The 25,414-nt window shown below is 40.8% G+C and overlaps 1 protein-coding gene across 1 annotated transcript in view; it reads right to left on the bottom strand.

The window, feature by feature from the left end:
* The window catches only part of LOC140598709 (uncharacterized), a 45,490-nt gene that overhangs the window by 6,319 nt on the left and 13,757 nt on the right, over nucleotides 1-25,414 (bottom strand). The window lies entirely within an intron of this gene.

Below are 25,414 nucleotides of genomic sequence, written 5' to 3'. Positions count from 1 at the left end.
GTTCTACAGAGTTCAAAATATAAAGCTGAAAAATATCAGGAAAAAATTATTTCCACAGTAAAATTCACAAAATATATCCTTAATACTCCTCTAACAAAACAAAAAATCTTTAAAATGAACACTGGGTGTTTTCTGTATGTTGGCAAATTGAACACCAATAAAAAATAAATTTATTATTAAAACCTAAAAAAAGACCTGACTGTAACAGAACATTGCATTCCTATTTATTTACTCCCATCCCAGGAGGGGGCACTGTACCAAGTTGTGATCTAGCCCAGAGTGGTGTGTGTGTATGAGGTGTGTACTGTATCAGGCTTGACCAAATGACTTGTACTGACACATGAAATGTGACTGGAAGCAAAGTGAATCATGTCCAAGAGAATGCTTTAAGAGTCGTCATGTTTGGGGGACTGTTCTTTCCCTTCTGCCAGAAAAATGCATGTCTCTTGTAAGTGTTGTTCCCTTACACATCAAGTGGAACCAAATGCTGGAAAGAGTCACAGCCTCCTGTACCCCACACTTGCATGGACAAGAGCTAAATCTTTGTTGCTAGAAACCGCTAAGACTTTAAGGTTATTTGTTTGAGCAGTCTTCTTGGCAAAAGTTGACTGATACAATGACTTAAGCAAAATAATACTTTTTAAATTATTCCCTTGGTAAAAATGAAGCATCTTTTAATCAAGGAAATTTATGTGAAGCAGAAAAATGACAGGTGTATTCAAAAGAGTGAACTGTGCAAAATAAGTTAATTTCATATTTACGGCACACTCATCGGGTCCTATTAAAAAGTGAAGTTTCAAACAAATGTAAATGTTTCTTTTCTTTTCTTTTAAAAAAGATTTATTTATTTATTTGTGAGAGAGAAAACAATGGAGGGGAAGAGGGAGAGCAAGAAGGAGAGAAGCAGATTCCCTGCTGAGTGTGGAATCCTACTCAGGGCTGGATCCCACAATCCATGAGATCATGACCCGAGGTGAAATCAGGAGTCAAATGCTTCACCAACTGAGCCATCCAGGTGACACTAAAATGGTCTCTGATGGTTTCTAATCACAGCTAATAATCAGCCACACAGCAAGGAAACAATTTAATAGGATTCCTAGGAATGGGATCCTATATTAGACAAAAAAACTAAGTCCATAAATAAAAAACAACAACCACAAATCACTAACATATATGCTATGTTTCTCTGAGGGGCTCAGGCAAAGACAGTAATCTTTAAAGTATCTTACAAAAAAAAAATCTGACATGGAAAAAAAGTCAACAGAAAAGACAAGAAGAATAAAAAGAAAAATCTGTTACACAGAAAACATGTGATCTGATCCTAGGAAACAGGTACTCTTCACAGGAAAAAAAGGTATACCTCAACTATTTTACTTAGATAAATTACCAATCTCGACAGGCCAAGAAACTTTAGAATAAGATTATGTCACAGAGAACAGAGTGGCTATTTTATAGACAAGCAATTAGAGAGCATATTGTGTTCCCAGAGCATTTTTGCTCTATTTTACATCAGAAGTTTTTTAACTGACCTCCACTTAACTCATTCCCAGATTTACCTGACACTGCATCAAGTCAGCTGAATGACGTCCAAAGCAAAGTCTTCTCAGTTGGCAGCCTGCTCTCTGCTTTACGGGCACACCTCTGTCCTCAGCCCTTGACTAGCATGCTTGTGTCGTGAGAGTCCCTTGTGTGTGTTCCCACATATTTTATGACACTTGTACAAGATATTTTAATTGATAACTTAACCAAATATTACATAAACCAAAGATATACGAGTAAGAAAAAAATTCATTTGTTTCTAAGAAAATCAGCTGTATATTTTTAAAAAACACTCAAAGGTAAATGTGTAAAAAGAATTGTCAAGTTACAGAAGGAAAAAAAAAGAGGAAAAAAACAAAAAAAGTTACAGAACGAAAGCAATTATAAAAGATGGAGGAAAATCATAAGTCTGGAAGGAGTTTATACTCCACTTGCTTTACAAGAAGGAGGCTTTACTCATATTACTTTAAAAATAGCAAAACTGAATACTATAAGGAGTGGTTATAAAAAATATATATGGTTGCAAACTCTAGTGAGAAAACCTGTGCTCAGAATCAAGAAGGCTATGGTCATAAATTTTATTTTATTTTATTTTTATTTTATTTTATTTTTTTTTTAAATTTATTTATTTATTTATGATAGTCACACACACACACAGAGAGAGAGAGAGAGAGAGAGAGAGAGAGGCAGAGACACAAGCAGGCTCCATGCACCGGGAGCCCGACGTGGGACTCGATCCCGGGTCTCCAGGATTGCGCCCTGGGCCAAAGGCACACGCCAAACCGCTGCGCCACCCAGGGATCCCTAAATTTTATTTTTTTAAAAAAGATTTTGTTTATTTATTCATGAGATAGAGACAGAGACAGAGACACAGGCAGAGGGAGAAGTAGGCTCCATGCAGGGAGCCCGACGTGGGACTGGATCCCGGGTCTCCACTATCACGCCCTGGGCTGAAGGTGGCACTAAACTGCTGAGCCACCCAGGCTGCCCATAGTTTTAAAAATTAAAGAATCAATGTGTTCTCATTCATTTAGGGAATATAAATAATAGTGAAAGGGAATATAAGGGAAGGGAGAAGTAATGTGTGGGAAATATCAGAAAGGGAGACAGAACATAAAGACTCCTAACTCTGGGAAATGAACTAGGGGTGATGGAAGGGAAGGAGGGTGGGGGGTGGGGGTGAATGGGTGACGGGCACTGAGGGGGGCACTTGACGGCATGAGCACTGGGTGTTATTCTGTATGTTGGTAAATTGAACACCAATAAAAAATAAATTTATTATTTTAAAAAAGAATCAATGTATACTTACAAAACTTAAACTAAAATTAAATGGTTGAAATATCAGTTCTATTTTCCCTGCTAGCACAAACTTTTTCTATTACCTGACCACGTACCGGTCCATATCACATCAGAAAAGAGAATTTCAACCAAATTATTATATAACCAAGTTTGAGCAACAGATTCCCCACACATGCCTCCCTAACCAACTTTGCTATCCCTATCAAAGTATTTCCCACCCTGATCTGTATTTATTTAGATGCATCCCCCAACTGGGCTGCAAACTCCATGGGGGAAGGGATTATATCCTCAAATTACATATAAATTATCATTCCCCAAATATATATTATTCTAAATGGCAGGAGACTTCACTAAACACAGATTTCTCCTTCCCCTTGCCTCCTCCCTTCCCCAAAGATTCCTTGCTCCCAGAGGGCACGCACTACATCATATTCATCTATGTAGAAATCTCAGTACCTGACTCAACACCTTGCTCATGAGGGCCAGACACAAAGAACCCAATGGACTAAAAACTAAGAAAAATAACTGGCATTTTCCTGTAAATTAATAAGATGATAAAGGCAAGAATGTCATTCAGGAAAGTGGAACTTGCTAGAAAAAGGACTGAGGAATCAAGTTCCCATTCCCAACAAATTCTTAAGAAATCAAAAGTTAACCAATAATTGAGAGTATTTTAACCGACTGGAAATAAGAGGACAGAGTAGATAAGCAGATGTGCTTCCTGGAAAGAGAACCGGAATCAGGCCAAGCACACTCCACTCATATACCAAAAGTCAATTCAAAAACCTATGAGAGAAACCGAGTGTTCATTCAATGCATTTATTGTAGCACATCATGTGCACCATCCTGCAGGACCCCCCACCCCCCACCACTCACAAGAAAGTCAATACCAGTTTCTGCTCTGTAGGACTTGACATGCTTTTGGTGGAAAGAGAATAGGAACTGGTTAAATTACCATAAAAAGTAAAAGGGGCCAAGACAATTGCATGGAGAGCAGCAGCTATGGAAGTCTCAGAGGCAGTTTCACAACAGTGTTTGAGATTCACTCTGAACCTTGAAAACTAGGAAAGTTTGGGACAAGACAAGATTGAGAGGGAGTGGGTTTATTAAAATAGGGCAAACAATGTCAGCAAAGTCACAGTATTACCAAGCGTAGCTCAGATTATGGTAAGCAACAAACCTAGCTAGAACACTGGGTATTGCAGACAAGTTGTAGAAAAGGAGACTGAAAGAGCAGCTTCGATGTGTGGAGTGACTGAAAAGTCAGGCAGAGATTCAACATGCCCTGCCTTTGGCTCAGCTCGTGATCCTGGAGTCCGGGGATCCAGCCCTGCATCAGGTTCTTTGCTCAGTAGGGAGCTTGCTTCTCCCTCGGCCTTTACCTGCCTTCATGTTCTCTCTCTCTTGCTGTTTCTAATAAATAAAAAAAATCTTTTAAAAAAATCTAAATATGCCTTGTTAATTGCAGCATTTGAAGAAAATTATAAGGCAACCTCCTCACCCTAATGAAATAGAAAAAAAAAAGACTAAAAAGTAGAAATCTATAATAAATTTTGTTCATTTGATCAATATGATGGTATATTTTATGTATCAACCTGACTGAATCATAGGGTGTCAGATATCTGGTCAAACATTATTCTGAGTGTATCCATGAGAATATATTCAAATGAGATTAAGATGTGAATTCATTGACTGACTATAGGAACTTGCTAGCCACAACATGGGTGGGCCTCATCCAATCAGCTCAAGGCCCAAACAGAACAAAAGACTAACCCTCCCCTGAGAATTCCTCCTGCCTGACTGCCTCCAAACTGGGACATTAGCTTTCTTCTGCCTTTGGACCTAAGTTGAAACACTGGTTGTGTCTCGAGCTTGAGAGTCTTTGACCTGAGCTATACCCTCAGTTCTCCTGGTTCTTAGGCCTTCAGACTCAAACTAGTACAGCACCAGCTCCCTTTGGTCTCCAGCTTGCTGGCTTACCCTGCGGATCTCAGAACTTGTCAGCCTCCATAACCACCTTAGCCAATTCTTACACTGAGATATATATATATATATATATACACACACACACACACACACACACACACACACACACATCCTATTGATTCTGCTTTTCCGGAGAGCCCAGACTAATACAATCAAACTTGAAATTTCAGATGTCTGTTATATTGCTACAATAGAATCTATCTGATAAAAAACTAAAGGACTCTTGATACACCTTCTAGTCAATGAAAACATGTTAACCTTGACCAAAATGTAACATTAAATAGCCTTCAGATAAGTTCAGAGCAATAGTCATTCAATATCAACCATTTTTAATTTTACTTCTTTTTATTTTAATGAAGAAAGAAATACTTCTTATATAGATAAACAATTCTTTTGAGAAAAAAAAAATGAGCCCGTATGTGCAAGAGTAATGCTAGGACTAAGTATATTACAGTGAAATAAATAAAGCAGGCACAGTACCCAACCTCAAAGAGCTTACAGACTAGGTAGGGATAAGCCATTAATCAACCACCAAAGAAATGGAAAATAACCTGATGAATGCAAGGACAATGATGAACATGGTGCTACTGGAGTATATAATGGAGAGAGCTAATCTCATCTGGAGTTCAAGGATGGTTTCTTGGCCCTGTGATGACTGAACAGAGGAATCTAGCAAAGGAAAAAGAGAAAATGCAAATGTAGAGCAAGTGGAAGGCACTCAGACATTTAATAGCTGGGTAAAAAGCGTATAAGCTGCAAAAAAATAGAACAAAAAAATGAGTGGCTAGGAGATGGTTTCAGTGAAGTCAAGGAAGAGAGTGCTTTAAGAGGGAGGTATCTGTCATCTGTCAACAACCCCTAATGCCACTGGGCAGATCAGCAGAAGGAGCTCCAAAAAGCCTGCAGTGCTTTAGTGACACAAAGTGCATGGTGGCCTGAGAGAGTCACTAGAAAGCTCAGGGCAGAAGCCATCTCAGTGCGGGCAGAGGAGCACATTGGAGGTGAGAAAACTGGAGACCTAGAATATCCAAGCAAAGAGGGGATCCCTGACGAAAGGGGATGTAGAATCAAGAGGGAACAATTTTGAAAAGAAAAAGTCTGAATATTTAATATCAATGACAATGATCATCAGTGTCAGAGGGTGAATATCAAATGAAGAGAGGGGATGCTCTACGTCCTAAGTGTTCATCAGAGGGGGTACACAGGCTTGTTCTTCAGAAAGAGGAGGGGACAGACACTTCTCTATGCCGGGAGGACGAAAACAGAACGAGTGCACCGATGAGTGAGTGTGAGTGTGTGCTGTCAGGAGCTGATGTGTCAGTGTTATTTACATTATCTTTCCAGTTGTTTACTGACATTCTAGGGTTAAAATTACCATAGGGTTTCCTATGGGATTCAGATGGTGTCAACAGAATTAAAAATCTTACGTGTGGCAAGGTACAAAGTATTTCAAGGGATTATTAAATGTCACTTTTGTGTACAATATGGCATTGGTCCTACCATGAATTGAAACAAAGCAAAATATATTTATAAAAGTTTAATATAGCATATAAATACCCAATAATGTGCATTTAAATTTAATAGAGAAAAAAATGAAGAAAGATCAGGAAAGCTGTTTACAAGCACACTACATTCCAAAGTCTACAAATGGGCCCATGGAACTAAGTCGCGGAGGGAAAGCTCTCCAAAGCCTGCTTGGTTCCATGCTGTTGCTAGAGGAAGAGTCAGGGAAACTGTCAGCAAGAATGACCATGCTCCTTTTTCTTTGCTTTTCCTTTCTGAAAAACAAAAAGAATGGGAGGGAGTGAGGGAGGGAGGGAGGGAGGGAGGGAGGGAGTGAGGAAGGAAGGAAGGAAGGAAGGAAGGAAGGAAGGAAGGAAGGAGAAAGAAAGAAGGAAAGCAAACCGATAGACAGACAGACATGTAACCCACCCCTAACTGTGCACAGCCATACATCACAGGACTTAGTTCACCAAAGGGAAAGACACAAGGAAATGTCGCTGTCATCTCTGCCCACTGAGATGAATTAAATCAATCGCCCATTCAATCCCGCCTGAAGGAGGCAGCTGAGCTGGGGCGGGACCCTGAGGCTGCGTGTCCTGCCCCTGAACAAGGGGCCTGGGACGTGGCCTGGGCGCTGCTGCTCCTGCTGGCGCTGCTCCAGGCGCCTGTGGACAGCGCGCGCCTGCACGGATCTCTGCATGCAGAGAATTTGATGCCTCAGGAAACCACCAACAGGGAATGTCACCTCTGTGACCTCCAGCTCTAGGAGCCAGGCCACCAGCAGCTCCGGGAACCCGCTGACCAACCGCCATCTCCATCTCCAAGACGCGTGGCTACAGCCAGAATCCCAGCAGCTGGGGGCTGGGCCAACAGGATCTCCAGCAGCTCAGGGTCCCAGAACACAACCCAGGCGACACTGGCCTCGCAGACCATCCCCACGACAGTTCAGCCGCGGCCTTTTCTTATCAGTCACAATCACACCAGCTATTAGCTCTAAAGGAAATCCAGGATCCAGAGTGGATACTGGCAGCTCTCTGGGCGGTATTGTGCTGACACTGGGTGTCCCGTCGGTTCCTTACATCGGAGGCAGAAGGTATTATTCCAGAAGAGGCGTTCGATCACGAACCATTGGTGAACATGATGCCATCATCTAAGGAGGTCCAGGACCAGTGGAAGAAGACGGATACAGCCCTGTCAGATCATTTCGGTGATTCGGCCATGCACATAATATACAATGTGCTATATAAACATGTGGAGCGTCCTCCTGGTTCCTAAAGGGAAAACGGGTTTGGTTTGGGTTTTCTAAAGGAGTATTTGGAACATAGAGTTAATGCAATGGTTATAGTCACTTTTAAGAAATACACAGTAAGACAAGGCCTGCCCTTTCCTTGTATGGCACTGGTCACAGCAGGGGAGTGATCGGCAGACATGGTCCCCCATGGGTGCTGTGCCCTCCCTGCATACAAATAAGGCCCTCAGGATGCTGACAGAAACACCACACAGCAAAAATTATAGGAGTTCACCAGCTCGCAAGCATAACTTTAAAGCGTTGTGCCGGGTGCACTGCCCCCAGGGCCCAGTCAAACTAGCGAAGATATCTGGGCTTTGCCCTGCTAGGGAGAGCCTGAACTTTCAATGAGAGGTAATCTAAGTATTTTTTTCCTCTGTGTATTTCACTAAATTGGAACACTGAACAGTGTTTTAAAGATTTGGTTAGGTTTTTGCTGATGTGAGACTAGTGTCACTACCAGAAATCGCTCTATTTCATATGGAACAGTTATTTTCTGTTTAGTGAATATTTTTAAGAGGTGTAAAGCTTTCTGCTCCTAGAATCGCTGAATGTCCTGTAAACTTCCCTAACCTAAGTTCCTCCTGTGATTTCCAAACCCACCCCACAAGCTAAGGCTGTGCCAGTCCATCCAGGGGCCGTAGGGCAGCACTACCTACACAACCCCTCAGGCTCCCACCTACATACCAAATGCTGCATTTTTGTGCACTGTTGATTTTACTCAGATTGGGGACATAGCATTTTTATACTACAAAAGCTTTGGAGTACATTTTTAAGGCTTTTAAAGATAAGCTTTTATTATTCTTCAGGCCACTGGTCTCCTGGGGGCGGGCACATGGCTGTATTATGGTATTAGAGAAAGCCCCATGTTGTAGGGACCCCAGGGCCAGTCAATGTAGTTCCTGTTACAAGCAGCCAAAACTCGTTCATGTTTGGTGAAAAAATGGTACTTAATCTGACTATATGACCATCCGACAGAGTGTTGCTATCTTAGTAAATTTCTGCTAATCCAGAAATGCACTAATATGTCCTAATGTCCCTCGTCTGCACTGCAAAGGATTTAAATGTGACTTGTGATCAGCTTTTGTGTTTCAGAGGATGCTAGGAATTTCTATGTAAAAGCATCACGTCTACGCACTGTGCATTAAGGCCTAGTCTGCTGAGGACCAGGTAACGCCGCAGGCCTGAGATGTGTATTGTAGAAGGAATCCAAGAAAGCCTGGGTGGGCAGAGTTGGTAACAGACCACATACTTGCCTGGTAGGAACCCCCACCGTTTCCATTTCTTTGTAAAATGACGATGCGGGTGGGGGGTGTTTTCAATTTTACCTTTTTCATCTCTTGTGTTCTTTGTGCTTCCAGGCTTGAGGTCCATTAGAACCCCAGAGGCAGGGGATCCCTGGGTGGCGCATCGGTTTGGCGCCTGCCTTTGGCCCAGGGCGCGATCCTGGAGACCCGGGATCGAATCCCACGTTGGGCTCCCGGTGCATGGAGCCTGCTTCTCCCTCTGCCTGTGTCTCTGCCTCTCTCTCTATCTCTCTGTGACTATCATAAATAAATAAAAATTAAAAAAAAAAAGAACCCCGTAGGCAGCCGGATTCTGAGCACTCTGAGGATAGGGAACCACTTCATGTCCCTGAATACCTTTCCGGTGGCCTGAGGCCTGTCTTCTCCGTGTGGAAGCTGCATCGCTCACTTCCCAGGCCAACCACTGCTCCCCTAGTGCACATTTCACGGGCATAAACTCATTACCTAGTCCTGTTCACTGCGGCAAATACTCGCTTCTGTTCCCGCTGAGAAATGTATTCACTGGAAGATGCGTGAGAATCCAATCCAGGACTTTAGATAATCCAAAACATGAATCACTCCCATTCAGGTAAATGAGAGTTGACAATATATTCGTGAGAATTTTGTATTTTTAAGGAGAAAAATTTAAAGCAAATTCCTTTAACTCTTTTTTCCTTTTATTATAATGACCAGGTTTTGGTATTTAATTGTCACTGAGAACTATTTTTAGAATAAAATTTTGTTCTTCATCTAAAAATTAAAAAAAATAAAAAAGTAAATACCAACCTAAGAAATAATAGACACATCAGTCAGTTGATTATGCATTTAATTAAGAATAATACTCCTAACTCGGGGAAACGAACTAGGGGTGGTGGAAGGGGGGAGGAGGGCGGGTGTTGGAGGGGAATGGGTGACGGGCACTGAGGTGGACACTTGACGGGATGAGCACTGGGTGTTTTTCTGTATGTTGGTAAATTGAACACCAATAAAAATTAATTAAAAAAAAAAGAATAATAGTGTGTATAGTTTTGACATAAGTCAGCCATGATAATAATATATTTAATTACTTTTTAGACTCTTGTTAAACAAACTCCTGGGATCCCCGGGTGGCGCAGCGGTTTAGCGCCTGCCTTTGGCCAGGGCACGATCCTGGAGACCCAGGATCGAATCCCACGTCGGGCTCCCAGTGCATGGAGCCTGCTTCTCCCTCTGCCTCTCTCTCTCTCTCTCTCTCTCTGTGACTATCATAAATAAATTAAAATAAAATAAAGTTTAAAAAAAAGAAAAAAAAAACAAACTCCAAAAAAGGGAAGGCCACATTTTAGAACTCCTCTCCTTTTTTTAAATTTATTTTTTATTGGTGTTCAATTTGTAAACATACAGAATAACACCCAGACTCATCCTGTCAAGTGCTCACCTCAGTGCCTGCCACTCAGTCACCCCCACCCCACGCCCACCTCCCCTTCCACCACCCCTAGTTCGTTTCCCAGAGTTAGGAGTTAGAACTCCTCTTCTATTCAACTCTGTACCCTCTTGATGCAATAAAGCACCACAAACAGTGGCCTACAACTCAGTAACTTATCTTCCTTTTTCTTTTCTCCAAGCAGTCTTTTTTTTTTTTTTTTTTTTAGGCACAGGATTTCTTTTATTTTTGATTTTTTTAATAATAAATTTATTTTTTATTGGTGTTGAATTTGCCAACATACAGAATAACACCCAGTGCTCATCCCATCAAGTGCCCCCCTCAGTGCCCAGCACCCAGTCACCGCCCCCCCCCCGCGCCCACCTCCCCTTCCACCACCCCTAGTTCATTTCCCAGAGTTAGGAGTCTTCATGTTCTGTCTCCCTTCCTGAGCAGTCTTTTTTGGATCATGTGAGATTTCCAAAGAGGGCTAAGGCACAATGAAGGATGACTAAAGTTCTAGGAAACATTTTTCCTAAGGTTCTAAGAAACATTTTTCTTAAGGTTCTGTGAGCTTGTTTCTCAAATTCTCATAATTTAATATACTTAGCTGAATACATCTTTATTGTGCAGGTTACATTCACTGAATTATATAAAGTATAAATATAAATCATAAAAATTTATATTACAAGACAAATTTTAAACCTTCTTTTGAATATTTTATTAATTCAATGATGCAATGTAGAACTTCACATTTTATTTTGTATGGCTAAGTAGTGGCTGAATCTTTTATGAGTATCCACTCATGTTACTAGATGGAATACATTTTTCTTGAATAAAAATCTCCCTAGAAACACAACTTTCCTTCATAAAGAACTAAATCTAGCTAATTCAAGTGTTTTAGGTTATGTGCATTAAATTAACTTCACTTTGCAGCTTATTGACTATTTTTATACCAATCATTAAAAAATAATCTAATACTCATCATAAAATATATCCCCAATTTAAAAAAAAAAAGGCATTTTCTTCTTTATCTTCCTACACAAAGAAATCCTGTCTGGAAACAAGCAATATGTATGTTTAATTTTAGTTGTCTAGATATTAGATTTAACACTTAAAAGTGTTATATTCTTTTAATTTCCTCTTGTGATAAGTGATGTATTCATGTTATTTGCCTTACTGAATCTAACTCGAATGCCTCTTCTTTTCATCATAGTTTTTAGCAACAAAAGATTGTAAACTTTCTCCTTTTTAGTTTTTACCATATCTCTTCTTAAACCTGTGTATTTAATGCAATGTGGATTAATTTTAGAATACTAATCTTTCATTATTACATTTGTTAAGCATAATTTGAAAGAACCCTGCAGCAAATACCATCTTCACATGAACCTTAGTCATTTCACTGCTCCATATCCAGGTTTCTGAGTAGTCCAGACAGGACTGCCAGGTTCTTAGTCAATGGGGTATCTTAATCGAAGGCTCTGATTATCTGTGGTAATAACCATAAAAAGATCTATGACCTAACAACAAGATGCTGTTGGCCACACAGTTATGTGGCTCAGAGATAAGCTACTTACACAGTAGACCAAAATGTGTACACACATACCAGTACATACTCAGCAATCCCAGGGTAAAAATGTAACACTTTGCCAGACCAAATACTTCCATGCACATGAACAGCAGACCAGAGTTCAAGTGGAAGAATTTGCTTTCTGTGACTTCCAAGGAAAGAGACATAAGCTTTCTTCCGAATTGAAAAGGCACACTGGACGAGGTGTACTGCATCAGGAGAGAAACGAAAGGGAACAGAGGAGGCCAGATCACCCAGCATTCACTGAGCCCCGACTGCCAGGGTGGGCAGTGAGAAAATAAACATAGCTGTTCTGTGTTCCTCAGTTCAGTTCTTGAGGAACTCAGTTCAGTGACAAAAACACATATATAAGTAAATCATTTCTCTAAGTGGGCCCATGGATATATTACTCTAGATTTCTATTCTAGAGGTATTGGGAAAATCTTAAACAATTCTGCTTCAAATTCACTTAAAATGTTAAATTAGAAATTAAATAGAATTTAATTTTAAATTAGTAATAATAATAACTTTAAATATAAAATCGAAGACTCAGCACTTTTCCTCCCAAAGAAGAATTTCACAGAATTCCTTTTTTAAATTCTATTTCATACTTTCAGTATCACCAATCCTGTTAACAAAGGCCGCAGCGCAGTTAGGAAACAAACACTCTAGCTTCTCCTTGGTTGATGCCTCAGCGGTAGGCTTTACTGCCCTACAAATTATGAAGGTGTAGGCTCACTGAAATGATTTCTAAAGACCCTACCTACTAACATCCAGCATTCCCCATTCGGAAAGGTAGCTGACTGCAGGCACAAGGTTGACTAAGAAACAATCAGCTGGCACAAAACCTGCTTCTCTTAAAAAGCTGAAAGCGGTTTAGCATAATAATAATGATCTTAAACCTATCTCTAAAGCTGCCAAACCACCATATCTAATAAAGGTCTCTGCACAGCACAACAAGATATCTTCCCTACAGGACATTTCTTACATTTATAAAGTCCTAGCAACCTTTCCAAAGAGAAGACAGGCCACCCAGCCATAGCCAGTACGATGGCCCCGGTAAACAATATTCAAGTGGCCTAAGTGAACACATGCTTCCCTGTGCATCCAACTGAGGAGCCCAGGAACAGGGCACTAGGCTGCTGCTGTCTTCATTGGGAGTAGGCCCGTTAGGACTGTCATCCACATAGCACGTTGTTCCTTGAGTGGTGATTATTTACTTAAACGTCTTTGGCATGCTTGGGATTTATACCAGCTACCTTGAGATGTTAGAGAAATAAAACAGACTTTGCTCTGTTTTATATAGAAACAAAACTACAGAGACAAAAACTATACACATGGCAGAGTGGTGATAAAAATACTTGCTAACTTATATGGCACACATAGGGGCCAGGTGTTTTGCTTATGTTATCTTATTTAACTTAATCTTCACAAAATCCAATGAGGTAGGTATTATCATCATTAATTCACAACAGAAACAAGAGTTCCAAGATTATTTTTACCACTATGGAAACAGTGACTAGATTATCTTTTGAACTATAACATGTCCAGTGCTCTGTACAGGCCCTGGCCCACAGCAGATGCTCGAGGGCTATCAGTTGAATGAATGCATCAAGTGAAGTGTTCAGCCAACAAGGGTCAGAAATTAGGCATTTATTGCCTTTCTTAACAGAATCCAAACTGGGCTCAGTTTTGTACAGGCCCTGGCCCACAGCAGATGCTCGAGGGCTATCAGTTGAATGAATGCATCAAGTGAAGTGTTCAGCCAACAAGGGTCAGGGCCAGAAATTAGGCCTTTAAATTGCCTTTCTTAACAGAATCCAAACTGGGCTCAGTTCTGCATTCTTTCTACTTCTATATCAAGTGTTTGTTTTGTCCACTGACTCTAACTTTTCCTCATCCTCCAACAAAGCTAATTTCCCTCACCAAAGGGAAAAAGAGGCTAAAACACATATTGCCTACGCATGACTTTTGTATAAAAGAAAAGAAGGTGCAATGCCTTTGAATGAATTCAGGATGTTTTGAGAACTTAAAAATATCAAGGAACATGAGTTCTAAATAACTCTAAACTATGTATATTCTTAAATGAAACTGTTTGCAAATGTTCAGTAGTTTCAAAACTATCTAAATAGTAAATTCAGAAGCATGGAAGGCTTTTAAAATCTGTGTTTACTCTTTTGCAAATTAACTCTAAGGTATTAGAGCACAGAGGTTTACACGGTGGACAGGGAAGACAAATTACCTGGACTCAGTTCCTATCCAGCTACTCAATGGCTGTGTGGCTCAGGCAAGTTACTTAGATTCTGTATCAGCAACCTCACCTGACAGAGGAGGGGACAATTCTAGTGCCTTCCTCACATATTCATGGTACATATTAAGGTTCTAATACACATGACCACTTATAGGCACATAGTACCTATTCTGTGCTAGCTGCCGTCACCATCATCATTATTAAGGATTAAATGATGTATTTCAAAGTTATCAATCTATACAGCTTAAGGATATTTCTAAAAATAGTCGTTTGACTTGTGGATAATCTCCAATTGAATTAAAATAATATATTTATAAGTAATATAATAATTTAACTTCCTATAGTAATATGTAGCCACAGTAGGGCTAGTACTTAAAATTTCATAGGACCTACTGCTTCTAATTGTACTTATTTTAAACTTTTAACTAAGGAAAGACAAATATGTACTTTACTATAAAATAATCCATTAAAAGATCTCCAAGATATTTAACTGATATTATTATGGTATTACTAAAGAAATCATTAGATAGCTGCTCCCTAATATTCTGTAACAGAGTCTAGAAAAATTATTAAAAAAACATTTATATAAATCTGATTTAAAAAACAGAAAAGAAACTGAATTAGAGAAAAGTCTTTATAATTTTTGGTATAAATGAAAAATCCAGTTGATTTTTTTTTTTTGGTTGCTAGGTTGGTGCCCCTGCGATCTGAATGCTGCATCAACAACATTTAATAAGCCCATGGATCTCAATGTCTTCATGACAATGGAGAAAGTCTTGTCTGTGCTTTAGAAACAATCAAGTTGCTTCTCTCACAGGAATCCACATTTGATCTCTTGGCTTGACCATTTTGAAATATCATGTGTCACCAGAAGACTCCAAGATAAACTGCCTAAGACTACCCAGCCTTGCACAAAGCAGAGAAAGGAGAGAAAATAATATGTAATAAAATAGCTCTCCTGCTAATGGGAAAACGAAACTGACATCAGAATTGGGACAAAGCTTTGTTGACATCACAAGTTTGGCTCAATACCTAGTGCTCTCTCAACATATTCAGTCCATCCCCACAACCTGACATCCCTCATGAGGTGTTCCAAAAACCCAGGTTTTCTATATGCTCCTTTTTCTTATAACACCAAGCCACCTTTTCATTTATGTTGATATTATGCTGCAAAAAAGTCCCAGGAAGGGATGCCTGGAACTATGTCTTTAAGAACATGAGATGTAGCACTATATCTAAAATATTCCAAGAATTCAAAGTCTTGACTTTAAATGATGTAATTCTGTACATAAATAATTTTCTATGAAAAGATCAGAAATTTTTAAAAGCCTGTAAAATCTGAGTAGGTCAAATATTTCTTCCAATATTACATTTTTCCTTTGGTGTAAAGAAATTAATACTTAGTCATAAGAATCACCCATTTTTTATGGAGCCTAAGAATTCTTTTGGTTCATTTTAAGCCACATCTTTCACACTTAGAATTTTCTGGTTCAGTTGGAAATACTTTTCAGAAGTCTGAACATACAGTTCAATGAATTGTTCTGAAATGTGTGCATGTGGGAAGAATTTTTTGCTTATGAGATCCTTCAATAATTCATATATTTAAATCATCATTTCCAAAGCAAATCTTCCAAAATCAAATAAATTGCAAAACTACCAGTGAACTAAGTCTCCAAAAAGGAGTTCCAATTCTCTGCCAAAACAGACTTCAAATTCTTAATCCCTTGTCCAAAAAAATTGGACCAACTATTGATGTTTTCCACCAAGCAAGCCACATAGCCACAAATGTTTCTCATTTACTCCAATCCTGGGACATACAGCTCAAACAAGAAATTTCCTGAATACCCCAAATTTCAGATACAATTTGGAATGTAAGTGATTCATAATGTTAAGCAGGAAACATTATGGTCTTCTCCTACCAGCTCGATGTTTCTGGAATGCAACCCTCAGGAGATTATTCCACCGAATCAGAAGGCTGACATCACTGTCAGCCTTGTGACCCATTATAGCTGGGTCCTCTGCTCCCAGCTCAGATGTGATTCTGAACCCTGAACAGTCTGCTACTCCAGCTAGCATTCAAGGAAAACAGACGTTCCGCCAAGGGAGCGACAAAGATCCATACTGTGCTCTGTGGCAAGGAACACAGAGTGCACTCGATCCCACTCTAAGGAAAAGCCAAGATAATGTTAAAAGGAATTAAAGACACTGTCATCACTTGTGCACCAAAAGGCTCTCACACTGGCCTCTGAACAGATTCTAATTAATTTGAATATGAAACTTCACAGATCTTCTAGTTTATGAATCCTCTTCCAGTCCCACCCCCACTTCACCTCCTCTTAAATCGAACAATAATTTCTGAGAGTATCAAAGTTGCCAACAGTCATCTTCTGTAGATTCCTACTCTATTTCAAGGAAGGAAGCGCACCTGACATAGCAGAAGACAGGTACGACACTGAATGACCGAATGACCGGGAGAACTGTGTGAGTCTTTGCAACACCGGCTACTAAACAAGAGAGACGTGCAGGTGGTTCCCTTATAAAGAAATACATAAGTAGGGCCTAGAGGAGTGATGTGGGTAAAAGGTAGAGATAAAAACTTACCGACATAGTATTCCATTACCTAAAGGGATCATTGCAAGCAAAATATACAGTTAAAGGGAACTCAAAGCTGAGCAGCCAATCCTTTGGGAGTCTGGGCAAACGTAGAGTGTTATCGATGATACAGACATAACCACCAATAGGAAGAAAGGTCACAAACAAAAGGCAGCTGAGCAAAGGTAAGAGTTACTATTTAAGCATAAGGAAAAAATGTAGTTTAAACAGAATAACATTCTCTAAAACACAGAATAAAGAAAGAACACAAAACAGTGGGTTTGCCTAAAGTAAATTCCATGAGTCTACATGTAGGCTTTTTGATATCAGTAACATTCACAAGGAGACACTTGAACTGAGTTTGTAAATTAAAATTGTGAGGTCATGCTGGAGGTGCTGGAAGAGGACTGCATCAGGAAGCCATAAAAAATACAAAATGCTTGGAAAAAATTAATGTATGCACATTTAAAAATATCAGTTGAAATTTGTGGTTGGATCAACGTATATCCTGAATAACCTAAAAAGTGGCTTGAATATCTCCAGCTGCCAAAAAGATTCTATTTTCCAGCCCAATCTAGCCTTTTGTAAGAGGCATCTCTCATTTATCCAGACAAAAAAAAGACAGTAATTACATTGGTTATCCAATGCTTATCTGTATGGAGAAAATATGGTTAGCTAATAACATCAGGAAATGGAATATTCTAGATGACTATCCTTTCTGGTTACTTTAAAACCTAATTCTGTGCATTTTCCCTCTTCTGACTGTGGACTTTACACTCAGAATGGAGTGAAATCAGCATAACTCTCAGCAAATTATTAAATTTACAGTCTTTCGGATCACAGTAAATGACATGATGTACAATGAAGCTTCTAGAACAATAAACATGGTAAATTCTTTGTTTTTAAAGATTATTAATTTATTTATTAGAGAGAGAGAGAGAGAGTGAGAGAGGCAGACGGAGAAGCAGGCTCCATGCAGGGAGTTTGACATGGGTCTTGATCCCGGGTCCCCAGGATCACGCCCTGGGCAGAAAGCAGTGCTAAACCGCTAAGCCACTGGGCCTGCCCGCACATGGTAAATTCTTAAAAAAATATTAGTTTCCTTATTCTTTCCCTTCTCTCTTACTTCTGCCAACCATAGCTTTGCTTTTTTTTTGCAGCTTAGGTACCAGGAGCTGTGCTTTCACATGCAATCAACCAATTTCCCAGTGAATTGCAATGTTTCTTCATTCTGTTAACCATCTGATAAAGGAGTTTTAATTAGAGGACTCCTCTAAAAACTTATTGCTTAACTTTTTCTCATCTTGGCGGAATTTCTGCTGAGGAATCAGCTATGTTCAACTCACAGTTTCTGTCAGAGCCCAATGTAATGTGCAGCACTAGGCAAGGATACAGGGATATGGAATTCAATAAAATACGGTTCCTACTGAGGATGGTTAATTTTATGTATTAACTTGACTGGGCCACAGGATCACCAGATAGTTGTTCAAACATCATTCTGGGTGTTTCTGTGAGGGTGTTCTGGCATGCGATTAACATTTAAATAGATGGACTTGACTAATGCAAATTGTCCTCCAGTGTGGGTGAGCCTCATCCTATCAGTTGAAGACCTGAACAGAACAACAGGGTGATCCTCCTCCACATAAGAGGATTCTCCTGCTTGATGATCTTCAAACTAGAATATCTGCTCTTCCAGCCTAACGGTGTGTAAAGTGGGACACTGCTTCTTCTACGTCAGCCTGTGGCCTCTAGATTCAAAGTGGGACACTTGTTCTGCATATTCTGGACTTGGCCAGCCTCCATAACCACGTGAGCCAATTCCCTGGAATGAATCTTTCGATAGATAGAGATATATATAAATAGATAGACAGAAAGACAGATATCTAGATCCTATCAGTTCTATTTCTCTGGGAAACACTGGCTAATACACTATCCTCGAGAAGCTCAAAATCTAGTCATGAGGATATACCCAAATAAAATTTCTCCATGAAGCCTTTCCCAAGTAATAACACAGAATATTGCACTATGAGCCAAATAAACCATCAAGTAAAGAAACTATCAATAAATGTTCACTGAATGAATCAAAAGTACTTGAAAACAAGATCTGCCAAGGACATTATCAGAGCATGTAATTCATTCCCTCAAGAATTCTCATAAAGAGAATGATCTGGTGTCAATTTACAACTAGATTTAACCCTTTTCTGCATATGCTGAATACATGAGATTTCTCTGCTTTATGAGTTAGTTACTGTTATTTGAAGCAGGTCATTGGGAATAAATTTAAAACAGGGAGTGCAGTTATAAATTGGTTCATTCCTCTCACAGTACATAGTACAAATAAGAAGCAAATAAGCTTCCTTGAATGGCAGCCAAGTTTTTCTGCTCCTGAGATGGTGCCTCATGAACAAAGCGAAGCCAGTTGGAGTGTCGAGGGTTGGTAGCATCCAAAATGTATAGTACTTCTCCCTTACTCCCACGAACCTGAAACATAAAAAGCTGCTGAGTTTGGACATGAAGTTAGTATTAGTCATACTAAACATATCAAGAGTAGGATATGATATTTTCTCATAAGGATACACATTTCTTATTGACAGATGTTGAATAGATGCTGGATTAACATCCATTCTCCCCCTTAAACATACGTACAAATAGAACCTACTATTTTATTTGGCAGATGTCTAGACGACTCACAATTGCAGCAACTCTCAGAGTTGATAGCTCTTTTCTGGTTCAAATTATTTGTTAGTTGGTATATTTTAATAGACGTGTTGCAACTGCAACCACCCAGGGGACAACCATAATTGCAACCTGTCCCCCTTTTCCCACTGAAAAGGGGATACTGCTTGGTTCCCACTTGAGGGGGGCAGAGCTGGAGCAATCCTTTCAATTTCACTCTCCACCTGTTTCCTGAATCTTTTCCATATGAGGAGAACTTGCCAATGAAACCAGTAGAATCTGACATCCACTGAGCCACATTTTCACATTTCTAAATAGTAGATAAATAAAATAGGTTCCATTTTGTCTTTTCATGGCCTGCTCATGGCTTGTTGAGGTCAGTGCGCCCTCTGTCTTTTGTTTCATGCCATAAGGCTTCCTGGTCAGACCCACTCAACATTCAGTTGGAGGGAGAGAGGTAACTGCCAAAGGAGTGGGTAGCTCATTTTACATTCTGGAAACCAAGTTGCTTCAACTCAAGCTTCTCCAAGGCCCCCACGCTGTAGGTTATCAGGCGGTGCTCAGTTTAATAATGGAAAAATCAATCTCCATCCAACTCACTGTGTGTTTAAATTCCATTGGAATCCAGGGGAGGAGGAAAGGAGTGAGTGATCAGCACTTCAGATCTCTAATACCAAGTAACACAAATATAAGAATATAAATTCACCTTTGCAGACTTGGGGTGGGGATAAACAAATTCTACATCTCCAAAACTTCATTTAATAAAATAAAGCACCACGAGCCTAATAATGTCTGAATTTCCCAATGATCCATTTGGACAATCATGCATTCACTGGACATAATTCACTGAGTCCCTACCATGTGCCAGGTACAACTTAAGGCACTATGAATCTTTCAGTGAACAAGACAGCTGGAACTGGACATCGTTGCAGCACTTAAGAACAAACAAGCATAGGATATCACTTCAGGGAAAGGTAAGAGCTGTGAAGACAACTCAAGCAGAGCAGAAGGAGGCAGAGTGAGGGGAGCTGAGCAATCTCAGAAGAGATGATACAGCCTCTCTGACCTGAGAGGAGCTCTAAAGAAGGTAGGGACTGGCCAGTGGCCAGTGGAGGGCTGGAGACAGAGTGCTCCTACCCAGAGAGAACAGCACATAGAAGGCAATTAGAAAGGCCCCGGGAGTGGCACAGAAGCAACCAAGAAAATGAGGGGCAGGGACATCAAACAAACTGCACAGGTCCAGCCACATACTGATGTACAGACTAGGAAGCCATCTGCAGAGGTCAAGTTACCTCCAAAAGACTGTTACATCAAAACATCTGCTACATGAGCTCCAAACACTGATATGTCAAGATTTTAGCATATATTGTCCAGAAAAAATGCAGTTTTCCTGTTCTGTCTTTATACCATTCACTGCCATGTGTCTCAAACAATTCCTGTTTTCTTAAATGCCAAAGGATCCTCAATAATCATTTAAAAATCTTGCTGACAAAATGCGAGACCTCCATGAGAAGCAGAAATTTAATTTTTGATATTGTAACTGCTAAAAGAAGAACTCAGGACTATAAACACCTACTATTTATATCTCATATGTTTAGGTGAGAAGCCATGGGAATTTGTAACTTCTCACTAGGAAAGCTCATACTGAGATCTCCTTTGGGAGGCACTTGAAAACTGTGCTATGTTGCTGCTTACCCCTCACTGCCCATTGGGTAACGTCAGAAGTGTCCAGAAAGACTGCTGGGATACATAGAAAGAACTCTCCATGCCCCTCCTCAAAGAGGACATCAACTCACTGTTCTTTAAGGACAGTGAATAAAGCATTAAATAAGTCACGTTAGATAATTGGGTATGAAGTCTCCTTTCCCGGTTCCTCTGTAGCTACAGTAACAAAACTGTTTACCTTGACAAAGAGCTAAATGAAGCAGAATGAGCAGCAATGCCATTAGATTCTTGAAACAAAAATTTTCTTAGAATCAGATTTTAAAATCTGCGACTGTTTTGCAGAAGGGAGACTGAAGCAGTGGAAGGAACACCCTAAGGCACGGTCCCCAGTCTTTAAAGGGAAATGATGGGGAGAGGAGCAGAGGCAAGGCTGGTGATAAATAAGCTACACATTAAAATCCTGGGAAGAGGCATGCCTGGGTGGCGCAGCGGTTTGGCGCCTGCCTTTGGCCCAGGGCGCGATCCTGCAGACCCGGGATCGAATCCCACATCAGGCTCCCGGTGCATGGAGCCTGCTTCTCCCTCTGCCTATGTCTCTGCCTCTCTCTCTATCTCTGTGACTATAATAAATAAATAAAAATTAAAAAAAAAATCCTGGGAAGACAATGGCCTCCTTTGTAGTTTCTAAGACCTTGGGGTGGGCAGATCAAATGCCTCAGGTGTAGAACATGCTCTCTCCCCTTCCACCCCTACCCCAAGGTAACCCCTAGACTCATTATAATGTATTTGCATAATGGGTACAACACTCTATCCCCCCCCCCACGGAGAAGGCTGCCAAACCTCAGAGGGTCAAACTCTTACTCCCAACTTGTGGGAGGAGTTTCCCAAATGACTGGAGGCAGCTTCCATTAAGAGACCACCTCACTGCAGATCACAGCTCCTCCCAGCCCAGAGAGGCCCAGTAATACCCAATTCCAGAACAACCTAGGAGCCGGTTCCACCTCTCAGAACCTGCCTATTCTTCCACCTTGAAAGTGCACTTTTTTTGCTTTAACGAACCGCTTTGCATTTACTACATTCTTTCTGGCTATCTTTATTGGAGTGCAGATCCCCACATAAATCTTCTGGGGAATCCAAGGACTGAGACCTCCATTTACACAAACAGACACTCTCTTCCAGAACACCATTACTGTTGGAATCCACACAATCCAACTTTTTTTTTTTTTATGTAGGGAAACCCCAATGGCTCTGTCAGGGACATATCTCCGTTGGAGAGGACAGCACTACTCACAGAAACTACCTCTGAGTCATACATTGGCTGCCCAGTAGGAAGTACAATATACATCAGATGTGTCTGACATTTGGAATTCTTTCTTCAAAGATGTGAAATGTAACAAAGATTTCTCTGTGACTTATTAGAGTAAGGACACTCGGCCAGGGGCATCGTTGGCTCTTTGTATATTTCAGCTTTTTCCCAGGCCCTTTGCCTCCAACCAGGTCCAAGTATTCAGTATTAGTGACTTATTTCCGGTCCATTAGATGTATTCACTCTGGTTGTCTGTAACCATCTCACACCACATCACAGCTTAGGAGACAAGCACCATTTAATTTTATATTAAACTTCTGATGAAACCTGTCCCTTTCAATACATCCATTTTACATATCGATTCAGGATTACTTATATTCTCATAGCAACAAGATCATAGACAGCAGTGTACTGTAGAGTTGCTTACATATTCATAGCTGAGATACTTCTTTTTGTTCATTAACAGAACCACTATTTATTTTATTCAAAACACCCTGAACCAAATGACTTCTGAGTTCCTCTCTGCAGGCTACCTGTTCCCTCCAACTCTGAAGTGCCTTGTTCCCCTTCCCAGTCTTAACACTTCCCTGAAGCTGTAAGATCATCTGCTCATGTGATTTGTATCTTCCCACCCTACCCACAGCATTCCCCTCTTGAAATATCTAAGAGACATTCAAAGATAATCTAAGCCATCCTTCCTCTCTCCAGACAAACCAAATAAAAACTCTCCAGACAGATGGCTACTATTAAAGTCTCCATTTATCTATTTTTAATTTGATACCAAACCCTGAGGTAATAAATTGAACATTTTTAAAGTCTAAGGAATAAGGAAGATATTCCTCTTAGTATCATTTTCCTGCATCTAACTAACCTTTGCAGCCAAAATATAATTTTTTCCTGTCAAAACTTGTCTTCCAAATAGCATCATCTTTTATTTGAATTTTCATGAAGATGAAGTGTATTGGTTACTGTCCTACTGAAGATCATCTCCCACATGTCTGGGGGCCTGTAATGAGTGAATATTCTCATCTTGCAGTAAAAACCATCTCGATCCCAAACCCTGTTTGATTTGCACAGACCTCCTAAGCCAGTTACATAAAAAAAAAATGTAGCTAAGGTGGGGAAGGAAAAGAAAAGAAAAAGAAGCTAGTTTTAAGCACTAATATTTAAGGTAGGGGTATCTTTGGAGAATCAGATGGCACCATATGTTTATATTAAATTACAGGCATTTTTTCCTTTGTTTTTAACTGAAGTTAGGCCAGATGCTCTGCCTTCAGTGTCCAATTAAACAGATCTCAGGATATCCTTAGAAGCACAAAGAAAAAAAAAGTCTGCTCATGTATTCAATTCTGACAGCACACCGTTCTCAGATTTAAACCCAAGAGAGACACATTTTTAGAAATCAACAAAGATCGTCACTAGGACAGTAGAGATTTACAATTTTTCAGCAAAGGGCACAGGGCTTTTTCTATTGATTTCTCAAAGGATTCTTTTTTTTTTAATAATAAATTTATTTTTTATTGGTGTTGAATTTGCCAACATACAAAATAACACCCAGTGCTCATCCCGTCAAGTGCCCCCCTCAGTGCCCGTCACCCAATCACCCCCACCCCCTCGCTCCTCCCCTTTTACCACCCCTAGTGATTTTTCAAAGGATTCTGTTAAAAATTCTTGCTGTTTTGGGCTTATACACACGTATACACATATCACCGAGGCCTACCTGTTTATATCTTCTCCAGGGGTATTATCCAATAACCCCGACCCATGGAATCCCCTATCTCCAGATTGAAAAGCAGATAGAAAACACATATTTTTACAGATCGCAGTCTCTTTAACTGAACAGCATTCAGAATACAGTACACAGGAAGTTAAATAACTTAAAAGGGTTGATGTGAAAAATTAAGTCAGTTTTTCATTACAAGTAATTAGTGCCCTAAATATGTGTAGCTGAAGAATGTCAGAAAAGTATTCTGGGCAAGATGGTGGAAGAGTAGGGTTCCCAAGTCACCTCTCCCCACCAAATTACCAAGATAACCTTCAAATAATCCTCAAAATCTACCAATTTGGCCTGAGATTTAAAGAGAGAACAGCTGGAACGCTACAGTGAGAAGACTTCATGCATCTATCAAGGTAGGAGGACGGGGAAAAAGAAATAAAGAAACAAAAAGCATCCAAGGGGAAGGGGCCCCATGTGGAGCCGGCTAAGGCTGGGGACGGTGTCCCCAGGACAGGAAAGCTCCGTCCCGGAGAAGCAGGAGCTTCACCAATCTTCCCAGATGGAAAGGGGCTCACAGGAAGTTGGAGCAGGACCCAGGAGGGTGGGGATGCCCTCAGGCTCCCAGAGGCACTAACAGACACCTGCACCCCGGGGACAGCACACCACACCCCAGAGCCGAGCTGCCTAAAGGGCTGCAGTGCACTTGGCTAGACCGGGGAGTAGCTCGGAGGGGCTCCGGCTGCGGCTCCGCGTGAAGGGGGTTGCGTGGCAGGAGCAGGATTCCAACAGCACAGGCCTGGGAGCCCAGGGCGCCGGGGACACAGCCCAGTATCTGGCCTCCTTCGCTGACAGGTAGAAGCCGCGAGGGCCAAGGACAACAAGGAGGCTCCTGCCACAAGCTGAGCAGATGAGTGCCCCCGCCCCGGAGTCTCCAGGCCCCTGCAGACTGAGAGCTCCCGAGTTACTGCGGGAGCTGACTGTAGGGCTGGAGAGCTGGCTGCCACTACTCTGGTTGCTCCTCCTGGGGCCTCAAGGGGTAAACAACCCCCACTGAGCCTCACAGTGGCCTCACCTGATAAACAGTTTAAACATCTTTCACTGAGCCTTGCAGCAGGCAGGGGACTGAGCAGTTCCCCCAAGTGCTAACACCTGAAAATCAGCACAGCAGGCCCTTCCCCCAGGAGACCAGCTAGGGGGACAGGGGAAAAACAAATTATTCACCAAGCAGCACTGGAAAGTTCCAGGGGGGGTCGAGGGATTTACAGTACACAGAATCAGAGGGTACTCCCCCTTGTTTTTTTTGTTTTTTGATTTGTTTCTGACCCCCCACCCGT

The sequence above is a fragment of the Vulpes vulpes genome, chromosome 4 (assembly GCF_048418805.1).
Source record: "Vulpes vulpes isolate BD-2025 chromosome 4, VulVul3, whole genome shotgun sequence".
Lineage (NCBI taxonomy): Eukaryota > Metazoa > Chordata > Mammalia > Carnivora > Canidae > Vulpes > Vulpes vulpes.
Note: the sequence above shows the minus strand (reverse complement) of the source record. Positions and strands in the feature narration are given on the sequence as shown.